A 14,376-nucleotide genomic window follows, 5' to 3' on the forward strand; every position below is an offset into this window, starting at 1 on the left:
GGGCAAGTTTTTTACCAACGGATCTGGTATATTGGATATAGGAGAAGTTGAGGGAGAGCAAAGATATACTCTGCTTGTGGCTATTGAGCGGATGATGACGATGATGGCAACAGTGTTCAATGTTAGCGGTCATACTCCAGCAGTGGTGGAAAGTAACTAAGTACATTTACCTAAGTAACTTAAGTAAATGTACTTAGTTGGGCCTTCTTTCCTGTACTTAACTACAATTTGAGGTACTTTTACTTTACTGGAGTATTTCCAATACTTTTACCTCTACTCCACTACATTTCAGAGGCAAATATTGTACTCTATTATTGTACTTTATTTAGCTTACTAGTTACTTTGTAGATTTTGTGAAATGAATTAAATACATTAACCACTTCAGCCTATATAACATTTCGGCCACAAAATAGCCAATCTAGAAGCTTGCGATGCAACTTGCATTGTGAGCTTGGTAGATCTGCAAATTTCTAAAGATTTTTATACATTTGAAAACTTGTGTAAATGGGACATACGTACTGTACTGCATAATGGGTACTTTTACTTTCGTACTTTAAGTACACTTTGATACCAATATTTTTGTACATTGTACATTGCAGTATTGATACTTTTACTTAAGTAAAACAATTGAGTGTAGCCTACTTTTTCCACCACTGTGATTTGGGCCCTGCATTGGTGACAGTATGTGTCACCAACCTCTGGGGGTTACTAACAAATTACTGGAGGGCAAAATACCCTGAACAGCCTATATTTCATAAATGACTTCACATTTAGAGCGATGATGGAGGGAGCCGCGTGGACACACATGGTTACACGTGTGGTCACGCTCACATTCATTATGGGTGAATTGTCTGACTGAGTGTGTCTGCAGCCAGAATGAATCATTCTGTGATTCTCTGCAGGTCTTAACAATCTCTGACTCTTGGGGTTACAACAGCAGCTGTGTGTGTGTGTGTGTGTGTGTGTGTGTGTGTGTGTGTGTGTGAGTGCGTGTGTGTGTGTGTGTGTGTGTGTGGGAGGGGGGGGGGGTTGTATCGCCTGTTCTCGAATGCAAGATTCTGCTCCCTTTTTTTAACCACTGTTATTCTGTTTTTTGTAGGAGCTAGGAAGCATGCAAGCCTAGCCGCACCCTCTCAGAGTCTCAGATATTATGGTCCGAGCTGCAGACAATTTACTTTATTGAAAGACAACCACAAATTTGGCTATATATTATTTATTTATTTGTGTATTTATTTATTTGTTTGTGTGTTTTGTGTGTTTAGTTTCCCTTAAATGGGAGTCTATCTGTCATTCATTCCCCCCCATATGATCAGAACAGAGTGTCCATGAGCAGCTGTCCTACTGGCCCCCTCCCCCACTGACCCCCCTGCAACCTCACCCCGTCTAGCGTCTACAACTTGGAAAATATCCCTGAACCCTGAGGGGGGGGAGAGAGAGAGAGAGAGAGAGAGAGAGAGAGAGAGAGAGAGAGAGAGAGAGAGAGAGAGAGAGAGAGAGAGAGAGAGAGAGAGAGGGAGGACGGAGGAGAGAGAGAGAGAGAGATTGAGAGAGAGAGACATAGAGAGAGATGGAGAAATAACCACAGTGATTCCTCATAGACAGGAGAGAGAGAGAGAGAGAGAGAGAAAGAGAGAGAGAGCACCTCGAGCTGTCACCACACTGACTCGCGCATCCAGGCGACACTTTTAACTTGAAGCACAGTTGTTGTCGCTAACAGGGAAAAAATAAAACATAAAAATAGTCAACTATAGGGACTCACAAATGCCACCGCGTTTATCTCGTTATTGGAGAACGATATGGGATTATATGAGCCGGCTAATATAAGTTGTTTTAATACACACCACGGATGGTCGCGTAGAGCCGCCGACTTCAAGAAGACGCTCATGGTAATGTACTATTGTATTATTTTTTTGCACATTTAAGCCCATTACAATTTTGGTTATTGCCTTAATTGGACTCTATAGATTAAAGGCGAACATTCTTGTCCGCTGTTTCCACCTTTAACTGTCATTCAAGTTGTATTATAACAACTACGATCTAACATTGTCTCTTAGTCTATAGGGATAATTAAAGTAGCGCTAATTTGAGCAGAGCCTGGGGAACTTTGAGTGATATTTCTAATGTGTAATATCCTGGAGAAAAATTGGAGACCGTCAAACATAACGGACTCCTTTCAGGGGAGAGGAGGGCAGGAGGCACCCGCCGGTCGCTCGACTCGCAGCTCGCGTGTATGAATGAATGAATGGCTACTATGTATTCTTCCGTAACTCAAGAGTTCACACAGTTTGCTCAGAATTTAAGTGGGAGAAAAAATGTGCCGCGATGGAAGTGAAAAGTAAAGGGGAAACGCGGTTATTGTGCAACATATGATGCAGCGTTATATCGCCAATGATCAGCACTTGCCCTAGCTGTCTGTCAACCAAAATCACACGTGTAACGGATTTCGAGATTTTTTCCCCCCCTCCTGTTCACAATCACAACATTAGAAATAATGGCTTGTTTCCAAGGGAATACATTGTTAAAAGTCTGCAAGAACACCAAATACTCCTTTTTTCCTCTCTAAACAAAAGCTGTAGGAAGGGAGCTGAGTGGTCCTCTCTGCTCTCTCTTTGTCCTACCTGGAAGCCCCGTTTATGCTTCGTCGTACGACAGTGCCGCGTGCCAAAAACAGCGTGCAAAGGCGTGTTTCTTTTAGGATAGAATATTATTTTCATACAGAAGCGCAAGCAAGCAGATAATTGGCGAAGGAATAATTGCGTCGCATCAAATCTTTATACTACTTTCATTTGATGATTTGATATCCCTGGGATAATGGGATTCCCTGCCCAGGCTGTTCTATAAAGCAGAATTAGTGAATGGTGATTTGGGGAGGTGGCCCACTCAAGGTGCGCGCGGCGCGCCCACCCCGCACGCACGTACAAAAACGCACACACACACACACACACACACACACACACACACACACACAAGGCTGGGTGCATGGATCATGAGACTATATATCAGGGATTTAGGATATAGGATGAAATTGCATCATGTAAGTGCATATTGTCTTAAGCTTCAGCATTTTCTTGTTACATATTGTTTGAGTATAGTAGGCTACAATTATTTTGTTCTGGATGATCCTCAGACATAATTATGTATAGGCTATAGAAGCAATAAAAGCCTGCATGCAGTTTTTATGCTGCAAGCACACTTGTGCATTAAGGTGCTGCATGTGCATGTCTGTCTGTGTGCAAGGTTCCTATTGCTAAAGTTATGTGTGTGTGTGTGTGTGTGTGTGTGTGTGTGTGTGTGTGTGTGTGTGTGTGTGTGTGTGTGTGTGTTTGTGTGTGTGTGTGTGTGTGTGTGTGTGTGTGTGGGGGGGGGGATCTTCAAGCTCACACTACACAGATCTAAAAGCACACTACTAAAGCATCGCAATGCAATTGTATGAGCTTGTAGATCTTCTATTTTCAAAGACATTTGTGGCAGTGGGTGTGGTTCTTTAACCCATTCTGACCTGAGATCAGATTCATACGAGGTTTCCACTGGACACACACTGGTCTGATTAACCCATTCTGACCTGAGATCAGATTCTAAAAATGTCAGTCGTTCTTCGATTTTTCAAAAATAGCAGACCTACAAGCTCGTAGCGCGCCACTCGCTGGCGCGCTATGAGCTTGTAGATCTGCTATTTTTCAATAGCTAAAGCATAACATGATGCCAACACCAAAATGGGTTAAAAGGACACATTTTGCTCTCATGCACTTTTTCATGTCAAAGGACCCCCACATTGACACTAATTAGCCCACGGACCCCCATTTGAAGAGATATGCCAGGGACCCCCATATAAGAGAAGATTTTTACGGCTCTAACAGTGTTCGCATTTCTACATTGCAATTTCTGGGACGTCCACTTTATTTTGTAAAATCAATGTTATACGGGTCAATTTGGTTCCATTTGTGAACGCTCAGAGTTACTGACCCATAAGGGTCCATTTGGTTACAGACTATCATTTAGCTGGGGACCCCCTGGAACTCCCTCAAGGACCCCAATACTTTGGGAACCACTTAATAAATCGTATGACATGTGTTTGCATGCGTACGTGCGTGCATGAGAGTGCGACCAGCTCAGTGGTCTTTGTGGTTATAGAGTGTCCGCCCTGCAGAGATTGGGAGAGGTCAGGCCGGGGTTCGATTCCCTGACCGGGTCATATGGTACTACCCGGTCCGTTGGCACTGCATGGCATCAAGGGTTGGATTGGGCCTCTAAGTCCCTGCAATATATAGCGTCATGTCCAGGGGATGTAATTGTACATCAAGCCACCTCATGCTATACAGAAACAGGAGATATAGGCTCCCGAGTCCTGACCCACGGGCCATATGTGTGTGTGTTACAGCAGTGGTTAACAAAGGAAATAGAGCATGCACCTCCACTCTAGCCCAGGTGCTGGACAAAAGGCAGTACAAGAGGAAAGAATAGAGTCCGCAACACTGGTATGAAAACTCAGCTCCGCTGGTTTATTTGACTCAACGTTTCGATCCCTTATGGATCTTCTTCAGTGAAGAAGATCCTAAGGGATCGAAACGTTCCCAAACTTTTTCATGTCAAGGACCCCCAAATTGACACTAATTAGCCCGCGGACCCCCATTTGAAAAGATATGCCAGGGACCCCCATAAGAGAGGAGTTTTACGGCTCTAACAGTGATTCTCAACCCGTTTAATTTCAAGGACTCCCAGTTTGACATGCATTACGGACCCCCAATTAATGGCATTTTTATTTCTGGGACACCACCCCAAAACATATTGTAAAATCAAACTTAATTTAACTACAAATGTACACTTTTGTACACTGAGTTACAGACCCATAAGGGTCCATTTAGTTCCAAACTTTCATTTAGCTCGGGGACCCCCTGGAACTCCCTCAAGGACCCCTGGGGGTCCCCAGAGCCCACTTTGGGAACCACTGGGTCACAGTGTTTGCATGGTGTGCAGCGCTTGACACATGCCTATACAGGGAGGGAGCATCACTTTGCTCATTGCTCTTCGCGTCATTCTGCCAGCCTTATTCTCTCAAGTTGAATATCCCTTCTTCCAACCAATTAATCCCGTATATACAGTCGTATCATTAAACCGATTATAGGGATAAAAAAATAGCAGCATTAAATCCCGGCTAAAGCTCAAAGAAAATGTCAAAATGCAGTCAGTTTGCAGGAGCACACCCTGTAGAGTCTACGGGTTTAGACTGTGGACTGTGGACTTATCCTAATGTAGAGAGGTGACATTTTGAAGGTTCGTATTCCCCCCACGATGATGCAGACATAATGTTCAGGTCTATCATGAAAGATCTAGACACCTGGTTACATTCTGTTTGTCGTGTCTCTGTGACTGTGGGGGGAAAGAGTACTCAAATGTTGTACTTAAGGAAAAGTATCAATTAGGCTACTGCAATTATGTAGAAGTATATACTCTGTTACAAGTAAAAGTCCGGAATTCAAAAAACTACAAAAGTATCAGTATCAAAATGTCCATTTTCACACGTTTTCAAATGGTATACAAATATTTAGAAAAGCTTGTAGAGCTCGTAGATCGCCTATTTTGAAATGGTCGAAATGAAGTGGTTAATATATGTTTTGTAATAAAAAAAGAAATAATCAAAATCTACAAAGTTTCCAAATAAATGTAGTGGAGTAAAAGTACAATATTTAGAACGGAGATGTATAGCCTATAGTGGAGTAGAAATAAAAGTATTGGAAATTGGAAATACTCCAGTAAAGTAAAAGTACCTCAAAATGTTACTCATACAGTACAGACAGACCACTGCCGTTTCGTTTGCACTTGTGTTTGTCGTGTCTCTCTGTGGATAGCTCTATTGAGCTGTTTGCTCAAGCAGCCCCACTAGTTAGAAACAGTCTGCCTAAGTGGTCCATATAGCGGCGAGAAGGGTTGGACAGGGAGGGGGGGTTAGAGAGACGGGCGTGATTGTGGGGGCGTGATAAGTACAGAGGGGGATTCTTTTTTTTTTTGGTCTGTGAAATATATTATTATGCATGCGAGTGGGCTGGATGATTACAATGATATAAATGCCACCACTGGGTGTAGTGTGTGTATGCGGGGAGTGTGCGAGTATAGTCTCTCTTTTCAGTGTCTGTCTCTCGTTTATTTCGTCTCTCCCGCATTGTGAAAGGCTATATGAAGGGAATCAAGCGCTTTAATAAGATCGCATTGTCAGCGATAAGGCCACACGCAGCGTTTTGGTTTGTCGTCGCTCTTGATTTAAGCCCCACTTTGTTCTTTTTATAGGCGCGCTGATGAAGTATTCATTTCAGGGATCTTAAACTTTTAGAGTAATGAATCACACCCATTGCCCTTGCCTTGCCTTGGATATACCAACAGCGGTTTATAATGTGTCTATGGTGCAGACAGAAAAGAAGATGGACCACCAGTGAATGAATAACATTTGTATGTTGTGAGTGACAGTTAAATTATGAAACAAACAAGATGATGTTTTTCCCCCCCTTGTATGTAATGCATGTTCAAGCCATCACAGTGGCAATTATAGCATTGGAGATGACTTCTCCATCAGTGCCAAGGCTTCCATAATTGTGAGGTTTCTTTGATAGGGCATGAGTGCTCAGTAATGACCTACTAACTACAAAATAAAATTCTGAGTGTTCATTTTACTTTGAGAGTGTACAAATGGAACCGAGTGGACAATTACGGGTCCATTTGGTTCCATCAGAGATAAATGGACACTCAGGACTTTACAGCAGAGACAAATGGACTCAGATATCGTCATACAGTACACATCAGGGTATGGGGAGGGGAGGACTTTATTGAAATCCGTGTCGGGGTGGGAAGATGTCCCTTTCTCCAGAACAGGCATTGACTTTTACTTTCACTACCCCAGGAGAATTGATTTCAAACGGCCTCTTTTATGGGTGTCTCATAATGGAAAACGGAAAGAATGTACTGTAAGCAGCACATGAGATTACATGCAATGGGCCATTGGGGTCTTTTCAGTTTCATGGCCTTAGGTCATTAACCCATTGTGGACTGAGGTCGATTCAAAAAAGGCTTCTAAATCCGAACATTTTTCTGAAAAACTATGTCAGTGGTGCTCAACCCTTTTCATGTCAAGGACCCCCAGAATTATCTCTATTGGGCCACGGACCCCCATCTCAAAATATGTAGTTCCAGGGACCCCCCCAGAAGCCAATATTTTAGTTAAAAATGTTTGCTCGGAAATATATATTCAAAGATTTGCACCACATCTTTACGACTTTTCAAAAATAGTAGACCTACAAGCTCGTAGCGATGAGCTTGTAGATCTGATATTTTTCAATAGCTAAAGCATGACATAATGCTATAAACACCAAGAGGGGTTCCCGCCCAGAATGGGTTAACCGTTGACACCCGTCACATGGATCCTCACATCTCGCCGCCGTAACGTGCTGCTTACACAGATTGGATTAATGGGACTTTGCGATGAGATGAAACACACAGCTTTCCCTTTTCTGTGGCGTGGATTCTGCTCTCATGAAAGTGTTGCATGGGGCTTTGTGGGAAGCCTAATTCCATCTAGGAATTATCCGCTATTATTGGACGGCTCTCATGGTCCCACGTCGTTAGGGGATTGCCTTTTATGTCATTTACAAAGAATAAGCTTTGCGTATTCTGGGCAGTGGGACGTCCTTTATTTGTCAGGACACTTGGGTCCATATCAAGACTTTCAAAGTGGTTTGTTCTGCATCCCCGTGATCCTCCGTTTAGGTCCCACATGGATTCAGCAATGATGCAAATTGTTTCTTCTCATAATAAAGAAAGAATGCGGCCTGAATTGTTTTTCCTTTGACCACTTAACCCTGCAAGGCCCAGCGTAGCTTTTCGTCATTTTAATTAATTACTTAATTCATAAATAAAAAAAATCTGTTATTTTTTCACCTAAACATCATCATTGATTTCCATTGTTTAGTCTTGTAATGCCATTGGTCATGATATTTGCATATAAATACCGCCGCCACAGAGGCAGAAATTCACACAACTTCAACATATCTGGACTGCAATCTTTAACAATTTTTAACCCTCATTAACTGGGGTACCCCAGGGGTCTTGGTCTCCTCCTTATTTTCCTCTACACCAAAATCCCTTCACTGAAAATAGCTATAATCTACAAGCCCAAAGCATGTCACAAAACTTGCAGATCTGCGATTGTAAGCAGAATGCTTGCCTATATTCCCAGAACGTGGGATATGGCTAGGGTTCACGTGGTTAAGAAAAGAGAACAGCTCTGTATGACCCGTAAGAAACAAACATGTCTTAAAAGGGATTTGCATCGTCGTGTTATAGACTCAGCCTTAGGGAAGGTCAAGGTTCCCCCTGGTGTTCTGTACTCGCGCTGGAAGTCAAAACCACAAATATTTGTTGTACTTCTCATAGTTAAACAAACACAGATGATTTTTAATGTGCACAGCAGCATACACTGTGTCTAATAAGTTGGGCAGCAGACTTTGATCCCAGGGGGGCTCCCCCAGTACAGCTGCAGGGTGTCTCTTCTCACTACCTCTGACCACGGCTCCCAAAAGTCCCTCACATCCTGGCCTGGCTCTGACCTCACACCAACCTTTTATTTCTGTTTTCCTCTTTCTGAAAGGTCTCTCTCTGTTTCTCAAATGAAGCATCTGACTCGTGTACTACAGGGGGTCTTGTATGCGCACGCACACGCACGCACGCACGCACGCACACACGCACGCACGCACACACACACACACACACACACACACACACACACACACACACACACACACACACACACACACACACACACACACACACACACACACACACACACACACACACACACACACACACACACACACACACACACACACACACACACACACACACACACACACACACACACACACACACACACACACACACACACACACACACACACAGTCTAGAGAGCACACTGTGACACTCAACTTGTCCACCTACACCAATGCTCGCAGACAGAAAGGATATAACAAAGGGACTCGGCGGGGTTGGCGAAAAGGCCTTTCTGTGTGGAGTTTGCATGTTCTCCCCGTGTCCCCTAGGGTAGGTACCCTCACAAAAAACATGCAGTAATCCTGGTCTCTAAACTACCTCCCCCTGGCCAGCCAGGTGCCTGATGGAGGGGAAAGGAACTGGTTGGAATAAAGTGTTCCCACCACGCGCTACGTCCAACCAGGGAAACTCCCCCCCTGTCAGGTGTAAAGGAGCAACTTGGACACTCAGGCATGAAGGAAGCATGAGTTCAAGTCCGTTGCTCTCCCCTTGTCTAGGTTGGTGGAGGGTGTGTAGAGCCCAGGATCACATTAGATAATTGACACAGGGGTGAAAAATGGGTTACAAAATCTTGGGATAACTTTTTTAGAAAAAGAAACAAAGGGATCGACTCGGCATGAGGTGCTGATAATGGGTTCTGGGTCCGAAGGGAATTAATTTGGAGATACATCCAGTGTGTGTGCATGCAGTTGGATCTTTGGCCAAATGGTGGCTCTAGAGGAAAGGCCAAGGGGTCACCAAAGTCAGTAAGGGCCATGGGCATATGGGCCTTCCAGGGCATATGGGCCTTCAGCATTGATCAGGCCAAGGACCCTTTCTGGGAGAGAGATGAAGCATGGACCCCCACTACATATTGGATTCATGTTAAATGTGTGTTTAACCACTTAAACCCTCAATACAATACATCCCGTAAGTCCCCTTAATCACACAACGATTTTACAGCCTCCCTGCAGTATCTCTGAGGAGTGAGGACCCCCTGTTGCACTAGGGAGCAAGAAGGTGCACAATAAAAAAGTATGAGCAACTGTTGGACAGACTATCTGTGGCATCAATTTATGGCCGAAACATAATTGTACCATCTTCCATTTTTTTCCTGTTTATTCTTTTGATCAACGCCATCTCAAATGTCAGATTTGTGACCTTTCCAGTCTTTTGCCACCATAACGGCTTGAGTTTGCGGTTTATAATGATATTCCTGCCAAAAAGTAGTTGCTCGTGTGTTTTTGAGTGCATATGCCATCTGTTGTAAACAGACTCTCTCTCCAAGCAATTCAGTCTTGGCCTCAACCAAGTCGGGTGTTTGCCGTCCTAATGGTTATTTTCTCATCGAATATCTATGTAGTTCATTGCTTGTACAATAAAGCAAGAAAACCCCCCTGAGTGCGTTTTCCGGAGACATTAACTCATCAGAATGCTGATGGCGTTTGCAACATCAAACGCAAAAGACAGAGATTACTGGCTGTCGCATAGCGTTCCCTTTTATCCTGCATCGCAATCCAGAGGAAATGTCCCTGGCTATTCAGTGGCCTATCAAAATACATCAGGCCTTAAACACACTGCTTATAGTGTCTGGCCTGTCACCGGTACCTCGTTGTCGCGGACTGCGGTTTGAACGTAAGTTGCTTTGTGGGCTTCCAGTTCCATGTCTATGTGACAGCGGGCTCTATAGCTTGGGAGTACAATGCCTAAACCTACGCTCTACGTCGTATGATGGAGCTGCACCCCGGAAATAGGAGATATAAGCTCACAATGTGAGCTTGTAGATAGGCTACTTTCAGTGTGCGACATGCCTTACGGTGAGCTAAATCGCAAATGTTGTTCACTTTGGCAGCAATTGGCCGAGTAGGAGTTGGACTGTGACTGCCAGCAAAATAATAATTGTGCATGAGAGAGAGGCTGGTTGATTGATGGGTGCCCCAGCGAAGTTGTGTTATGTATTCCTGATGAGAGTATGTAGATGGCCGGGATGGATTTATGTGGATGTGCGAGAGGGCCGAACGCCTCCAGGAGGTGATGTCTGTCTGAAAGGGGCCAAAACGAGGCTATTGCTCAATGTGATTGATGGGATTCTCCGTGATTAAGCTAACACGCCGACAGCCATTAATCTGCTCTTCTTGAGAATGGCATTGATGAGTGGAAGTCTTTATCCAATGTGTTTTACTCCACTATCTATAAGTATATTAACACAAGGGCAAGTGTGATGGCGTTCCTTAATCTCAGTCCGAGCAGGTAACCACTTTCAACCCCTTTGTGGGCATGAAATGGTAAATAAGATGGTAAATGGTGCATTTATAATAAGCGCCTTTATCCAAAGCACTTTACAGTGTGCATCATTACATCCACATATCCGATGGCAGAGGAAACCATGCGAGGCACCAACCACAGCTCATCAGGAGCAGTTAGGATGGGCTATGTGTCTTGCTCAAGGACACTTCGATTTTACAGTAACTCAGGGTTACTGTAGGTGAACACATTTTGCCATTTGTCATAAGACAAAGTATACTGTAGGCCAGGGCTTAAGTGGTTACTCTGGTCAAGTCCTTCAAAAAGCAAAAAGAAATCCAGGGGAGTTTTTTTTATGAATCTCTCCACGCTTAAATGTGATTTTTGAAGCATAAATGGACCGTATGTGCTTTTTTCTTGTTAAGAACATGAGATTGTGCATGTAAGGTGACCATCAAGCTGAGGGTTTGGGTTAGAACTGCTGAGTAAGGAGGTGCATCTGGCAGCCCAGAGTTTCTGCCCGACCACTGCCAAGCGGTGGGTCATTGCTTGCATTAATGACGCATGAAGAAATCAACAGACTTTTATATGCCTCGCCATCTGTATTGAGTTGTGCTATAAAGAATGATTTCATCAAATGAGAATAGCACTTTGATGGATGGGATGCCTTGGACGCTACCGCTTCTTAAGTTGTGGCTTTCCTATGAAATATCCCAAATGGAAGAATTATTTCTGTGGTCAGCAATATGCTATTCACAAGCCACTGACTCATGGTGTGATAGTTCACCACCAAAATTCCCCAATTGATTACTCACCCCATGGAGACTTGAATTCATGGATATGTGTTTGGTTTTGTCGTTTTGTGGTTTGATGACCAGCAGTGGTTCTCTATGGAGACACAAAGAGAGACATAGAGACATCATCATCATCACAGGTTTACAGGTGGAAAGAAAAGTGGGAGAATTATTTTCTTCCACACAAGCTTTTCAGGAAAGGGAAGAAGAGAGAGCGAAAGTAAGAACAAGTAAAACAGGTCAGATATTTAAATATTCCTGATAGTGAAATATATATACTGTCCAAAACTGGCAATGGTGTGATGCAGTTAAAATAGCAGCATACACATACATTAACATAAATGAGCATAATTTAGTATCTAGTTAGGCCTGTAACATTTTCTTTTCAGTGCTTGTGTTTTGGAGCAACAAATTACAAGCCACAATTAGGTCTCGCGCATTGACAACCCACTGAATTATTCCATTGTCCACAACTCATCTCAAAGAAAATACTAGTCAACAAGGAAATTATATGAAAACAGCCTATACATACAGTATATCTGTGAAAAGTATTGGAGTTTCTCCTTTTCCACACATGATTTTTTTAGCATCTATATATATACACACACACACGGGCTTCCACTTTCATGCAGTGCCATGGAATCCCTTAGGCTTGCAGAAAGACCCAGTATTAGTGGTTGTGGAGCGGAGCTTCTTACTGAAGTATCTGTCTTCCAGATGTCACTCTAATGGGCCTCAACACGGAGCTGTGGGGGCCCCCGTGACTTGTACATCACTAGGGAGGGATGTGTTCATTTTCCAATTACCTCCCGGCTACACTTTTTCCAATGAAGGAACTGTGAAACCTTTCAATACCACCCACATTTTTCACCTCACTGTTCTATAGCTGAACCACGAACATACGGCAGAACCTTCCATGTGCGCACGCACGCACAAACGCACGCACGCACACACCCACACATACACAAACTAAGCATGCACGCATGACTTCTTGCTCTTCTCTGAGCATCACAGGCAGTTTCTTTTTAATCTGTTCCTGCTATATGTGGATGTGTTGTTTCTCTACTATAGTGACTGTACCAATACGGTAAATCAGTGTCTAAAAAAACCCCCAAATAAGAGAGCTCTAGTTTGAGGGCGGTAATGCAAAAGTTCATTGGCAGCGCAATTGATGGGCCCATAAGTTTGATTCACAGCAGCGGGATTGGTACAGCTGGTGTGGAAGGGAAAAGTTGCTGCTCTGGGCAGTCGGTATGAGGCTCGACTATTATGACCTCGGTCGCTGCAAATGTGGTAAATAAATAAATAAACTTTGATTTGATTGGATTTGATGATTAACCACTTTCAACCTGGTGTCCCTGTTTTGGACGTAGGCGAAACAGTTCAAAGAACATTTCAAAAGCTAAGAAAAAAACTTCGTCAGAAATAAAAAGGTGCACAGTGCTCTACGACTTGCAAAAAACTGTATTAAGCAAACAACGTTTCTGTCCTTAAACATGAACACCTTTTACTTTGTATCCTTAAAGGACCACTTCACCACTTTTCAAACTATCTTCATATAATTGGTCCTCACTAATGTTTATGATTAATTTCCACCATTTTATTCTACTCGGTCTGTGTCTCATATAGGAGGACTGTGGGCAGTTCAGAAACCCGTCCACCAGTGACATCATTGTTAGGCAGATTTATTTTTTAAACAAGATTTAAGATATATATATATATTTAAATTTGTATTATCGTGAGAACGATTGTTTCCATTTTCGCATTGCAACTTTTCAGGAATAGAAAGCCTGCAGTTTCTATTAGCTTGGATTCCCAATCGATGACACAGACTGAGTAGAAAAAAATTGATACATTTTATCATGATCATTAGTGAGGACCAATTACTGTATATGAATATAGGTTGAAGGTGAAGTTGTCCTTTAACCCATTCTGAACGGGAACACATTTTGGTGTCAGCATCATGTTATGCTTTAGCTATTGAAAAATAGCAGATCTACAAGCTCATAGCACGCCACCGAGTGGCGCGCTATGAGCTTGTAGGTCTGCTATTTTTGAAAAATCGAATCTGATCTCCTGTCAGAATGGGTTAATCAAGACCAGTGTGTGTCCAGTGGAAACCTCGTATGAATCTGATCTCAGGTCAGAATGGGTTAAAACCTTACCATTAAAACCTTTTCGTGAATCTGTGACAGTGGGCAGAACCCACAGTGGGTTCAGTCTAAGCCTGATGTTCCCGGCATCATTATAATGGCTAGAAGGGCCGGGCCCTTCCAGGCATCACGATAATGATGCCTTTTGTGCCCCATGACTCCGAAGGAATGCTGACCTGCGGATCATGATGACTCAATAAAGATGCTGGCTTTGGAAACAAGGCCAGCAGAAGCTTTAAGCCCTGCGAGGCGCACCTGAGCACGCCGGTCGAGACTCAGTCCGAGTTGCATATTATCGATACAGTTAATCAGTTATTATCGATACAGTAGTAATCAGTTATTTCAGTTATATAATCTATTTGATAATTGCACATGGTTATAGTATCCACATGGAG

At 43.2% G+C, this 14,376-nt stretch overlaps 1 protein-coding gene across 1 annotated transcript in view; it reads left to right on the plus strand.

Annotated features, from left to right (window-relative positions):
* The first annotated feature begins 1,546 nt into the window (after positions 1–1,546).
* LOC308332917 (carbohydrate sulfotransferase 15-like) overlaps positions 1,547–14,376 on the plus strand; it is a 49,415-nt gene continuing 36,585 nt past the window's right edge. Inside the window, exon 1 of the mRNA XM_080789058.1 lies at positions 1,547–1,886. The gene's annotated coding sequence lies outside the window, so the exon portion shown is untranslated. The remainder of the gene's footprint in view (positions 1,887–14,376) is intronic.

This window comes from Protomyctophum bolini (genome assembly GCF_963924005.1).
Source record: "Protomyctophum bolini genome assembly, chromosome: 18".
Classification (NCBI taxonomy): domain Eukaryota; kingdom Metazoa; phylum Chordata; class Actinopteri; order Myctophiformes; family Myctophidae; genus Protomyctophum; species Protomyctophum bolini.